Source organism: Lithobates pipiens, unplaced genomic scaffold (genome assembly GCF_037356315.1).
Source record: "Lithobates pipiens isolate NorthernLeopardFrog02 unplaced genomic scaffold, aLitPip1_a1.2 Scaffold_25, whole genome shotgun sequence".
NCBI classification, from domain to species: Eukaryota; Metazoa; Chordata; class Amphibia; order Anura; family Ranidae; genus Lithobates; species Lithobates pipiens.
Window position 1 is genome coordinate 238,221,077 of NW_027507787.1, and position 4,228 is coordinate 238,225,304.

At 53.5% G+C, this 4,228-nt stretch overlaps 1 non-coding gene across 1 annotated transcript; it reads right to left on the reverse strand.

Annotated features, from left to right (window-relative positions):
- Window positions 1–246: 246 nt before the first annotated feature.
- TRNAR-UCU (transfer RNA arginine (anticodon UCU)) lies at window positions 247–318 on the reverse strand. Its single transcript has one exon. It is a non-coding gene; the product is annotated as a tRNA-Arg (tRNA).
- Between the last annotated feature and the right edge of the window lie 3,910 nt (window positions 319–4,228).

Genomic DNA, 4,228 nt, shown 5'->3' on the forward strand with positions numbered 1-4,228 from the left:
GATATCTGTCGAGACCTTTTTTATTATATTACATTATATATACCTTCTCTACCAATTTATATGTATATAGGCTCTTTGTAATTAAACAATTATTGTCCTCATTGGTTTGTTTCATTTAGTAGTGTGCTTCATATAAAGTCCCACAATCTCTTTCCTTTTTCATAGATACTCAACACTTAATTTGTACAGCACTTTCCCCCCTGGGGACTCAATACACCGAGAAGGTGAGGCAGACATCTTGGAGAGGGCGTTGGCCGGGAATCGAACCCGGGTCATCTGCTTAGAAAGCAGCTATGCTCACCACTGCACCACCAACGCAAAAAAGTTGCATGTCTTTCACAGTAGGGGAGGAAACCCACGCAAGCACAGGGAGAACATGCAAACTCCATGCAGATAGTGTCCTGGTCAGGATTTGAACCAAGGACCCCATTGCTGCAAGACTCACCCCTAAGCCTCTGTGCTGCCCATAGACACTATACTAACACTGCACTACAATCACACACTATAATAACACTGCACTACAATCACACACTATAATAACACTGCACTACTAATAATATAATAACTAAATAACTGCGCCCGCGCAGCTTAACACACAACGCCAGCAATGCCGAGACACCTGAACCCCCACGCCTGCACACCATGTTGGCCCGGCCTATTAAATCACCGGAGATTGGTACCTGGAATAATTCCCGTGGGTGAAGACGGGTCTGATTATTACGACTTTCAACATTGGGATCAACAGCCAGTGTTGCCCGTTGTTGAGTAAAGCAGGAATCCAATTGTGCATTGATGTCATCAGTCACCGGTGACATAAGGAAACTCGGTAATGAGAGGATATCACTGTCATGGTTATGCAGTGATCTTCCTGTGTTTGCTTACCTCCCCTCCAGGGGCGGACTGACCATTCGGGCAGTCGGGCGCCGACCGAGGGCCCGGTGTCCAGCAGGGGGCCCCACGGTGTTTGCAACCGCCCGTAGAGTTAACATTTTTTTGGAGCTGCCCATTAAAATCCATTATGGGCATCGGTGCCCGTAAAAAAGATGGCCGTGAGCAGACCATGGAACGGCGCATGCGCTGTTCCAAAGCCGGCCGGGCTCGGGAAAGTTCGTACGCGCTCGGCCGGGCGGCGCATGCGCAGTAACGTAATGGCGCCTCCCGGCGCCATTTTTGAATAGACGATCGGGACACTGGCAGAGGAGCCGAGCAGGGGTGAGGACTGAGGAGGAAAGAGGAGAGTAGAACTGTGAGTAAACTCTGAGTGAGAGAGGAGGACATCGCTGGGAGCCCGGAGGCGGCGGAGGGTGAAGCTGTGGCATGCAGGGGAGGTACAGAGACTGATGTGTTCTGTCAGCTATCATATTACTTCACATGATCAGTGCTGTGTCCTCCTCCTGTGCCCATTTCTCCTCTCCACAGGTCAGGGAAGCACTGTGCTGCCCTGACCTGTGGAGAGGAGAAAGAGGCACAGGAGGAGGACACAGCACACTGATAATGTGGAGAAGTAATATGATGGTGGCCAGAGGAGGAGGCTAAGGTGAGGAGGACACTATCATGTTCACAACCTCTGTCCCCCTCCTGTAGTATATCCACAACCTCTGTCCCCCTCCTGCAGTATGTCCGCAGCCTCTGTCCCCCTCCTGCAGTATGTCCGCAGCCTCTGTCCCCCTCCTGCAGTATGTCCGCTGCCTCTGTCCCCCTCCTGCAGTATGTCCGCAGCCTCTGTCCCCCTCCTGCAGTATGTCCGCAGCCTCTGTCCCCCTCCTGCAGTATGTCCGCTGCCTCTGTCCCCCTCCTGCAGTATGTCCGCAGCCTCTGTCCCCCTCCTGCAGTATGTCCGCCCTCCTGCAGTATGTCCGCAGCCTCTGTCCCCCTCCTGCAGTATGTCCGCAGCCTCTGTCCCCCTCCTGCAGTATGTCCGCAGCCTCTTTCCCCCTCCTACAGTATGTCCGCAGCCTCTGTCCCCCTCCTGCAGTATGTCTGCAAACCTCTGTCCCCCTCCTGCAGTATGTCCGCAAACCTCTGTCCCCCTCCTGCAGTATGTCCGCAAACCTCTGTCCCCCTCCTGCAGTATGTCCGCAGCCTCTGTCCCCCTCCTGCAGTATGTCCGCAAACCTCTGTCCCCCTCCTGCAGTATGTCCGCAAACCTCTGTCCCCCTCCTGCAGTATGTCCGCAAACCTCTGTCCCCCTCCTGCAGTATGTCCGCAAACCTCTGTCCCCCTCCTGCAGTATGTCCGCAAACCTCTGTCCCCCTCCTGCAGTATGTCCGCAAACCTCTGTCCCCCTCCTGCAGTATGTCCGCAAACCTCTGTCCCCCTCCTGCAGTATGTCCGCAAACCTCTGTCCCCCTCCTGCAGTATGTCCGCAAACCTCTGTCCCCCTCCTGCAGTATGTCCGCAAACCTCTGTCCCCCTCCTGCAGTATGTCCGCAACCTCTGTCCCCCTCCTGCAGTATGTCCGCAACCTCTGTCCCCCTCCTGCAGTATGTCCGCAACCTCTGTCCCCCTCCTGCAGTATGTCCGCAACCTCTGTCCCCCTGTCCACCTCTGTCCACCTCCTGCAGTATGTCCGTAGCCTCTGTCCACCTCCAGTATCATGTCTGAAGCCTTTGTCCACTTCCTGTATCATGTCCGCAGCATCTGACCATCTCTTGTCTTTTATCATGTCTGCAGCTCTCTGTCCCCATCCCAGGGACCCTCCTCTGTCCCCATGCCAGGGACCCCTTGTGTGTTAGCTTCCTGTTTCCTGCCATGTGCTCTTCTACTGGTTTCCGTTACGGACTTTGGCGTGTCTTGACTATCCCTGTTTGCCTGTGATCCGGACCTTTTGGCGTGTACCCGACTATTCTTGTCTGCTTGTGGCCCCGACCTTGGCTTTGTCCCTCACCATCCCTATCCTCCTGTTGCCTACTGTGGGTGTGAGCTGGGGGACCCTGGGGGTCGCGACCTGAAGCCAGTTGCAGCCAAGTCCATCCTCCCCACCAGAGGCGCTGGTGAACACCTGCTGGCTCTTAGACTCAGCGCCCTAGGGAATCTTACGCTCTAACCCCAGTAGGATCTGTCCCCCGTCTGCAGCAGTCAGCCGTAGGGTCCACAACCTTGCGGTGCACTCCTGATCCCTACGGTGTGCACCTGTCACCTCGCCTCAAGGTGACCTGACAATCACCATTCTGTGGGATGATGTTGCTGTGGATCCCAAGGAGGCGTGACACCGGGAATGGGAACGTCAGTCTTGTCCATAACTCTGTTCACAGTTTTTCTTACGACATGCGGCGCTGGGAACGGGAAAGGAAGTCTCCGTAGCGCTCGCTGCATTTTTGCTTGGTGAAAAGATAACATCACTGGGGGGGGTGATGACACTGTCCTGGGGTGATATTCCCGTGCCTGTCCACCATTTCTGCTTTCAGCTTCTCTCTAAGCTGGCTTAGCCTAGCACTGAGGGAAGCTTGAGGAGGTGTGACTATGCAAACAGGAACATCAGTGTCTTCCATACAGCTGTCCACATTTTCTCTTGGTGGAATGATGACATCACTCGGGGGGCTGATGACATTCTGTCGTGGGAAGATATTCCCGTGCCTGTCCACCATTTCTGCTTTCAGCTTCTCTATACGCTGGCTTAGCCTAGCACTGAGGGAAGCTTGAGGAGGTGTGACTATGCAAACGGGAACATCAGTCTCTTCCTTAGAGCTGTCCACATTTCCTCTTGTTGGAACGATGTCATCGCTCGTTGGGAATATGCCATCCTTAAACACTTTGGTTGGCCTTTGTTTCTTCACTGGCCGGCATAAATCCCGTATGTGAGCACGAATGTGATCCCTAGGAGGTGCGACTCGGAGAATAGGAACGTCGGTCTCCTCCATGGTGCTCTCCACATTTTCACTTGATGGTGGAATGATGTCATCAATTGCTGGTAGAATGACGTCCCTTGTTGATGGAATGGTGTCATCACTTGGTAGAAAGACGTCACTTGGTGGAATGGTGTCATCACCTGCTGGTAGAATGACATCACTTGGTGGAATGGTGTCATCACCTGCTGGTAGAATGACATCACTTGGTGGAAAGGTGTCATCACCTGCTGGTAGAATGACAGCACTTGGTGGAAAGGTGTCATCACTTGATGGTGGAATGACAGCACTTGATGGTGGAATGATGTCATCACTTGGTGGTAGAATGACGTCCCTTGTTGATGGAATGGTGTCATCACTTGGTAGAATGACATCACTTGGTG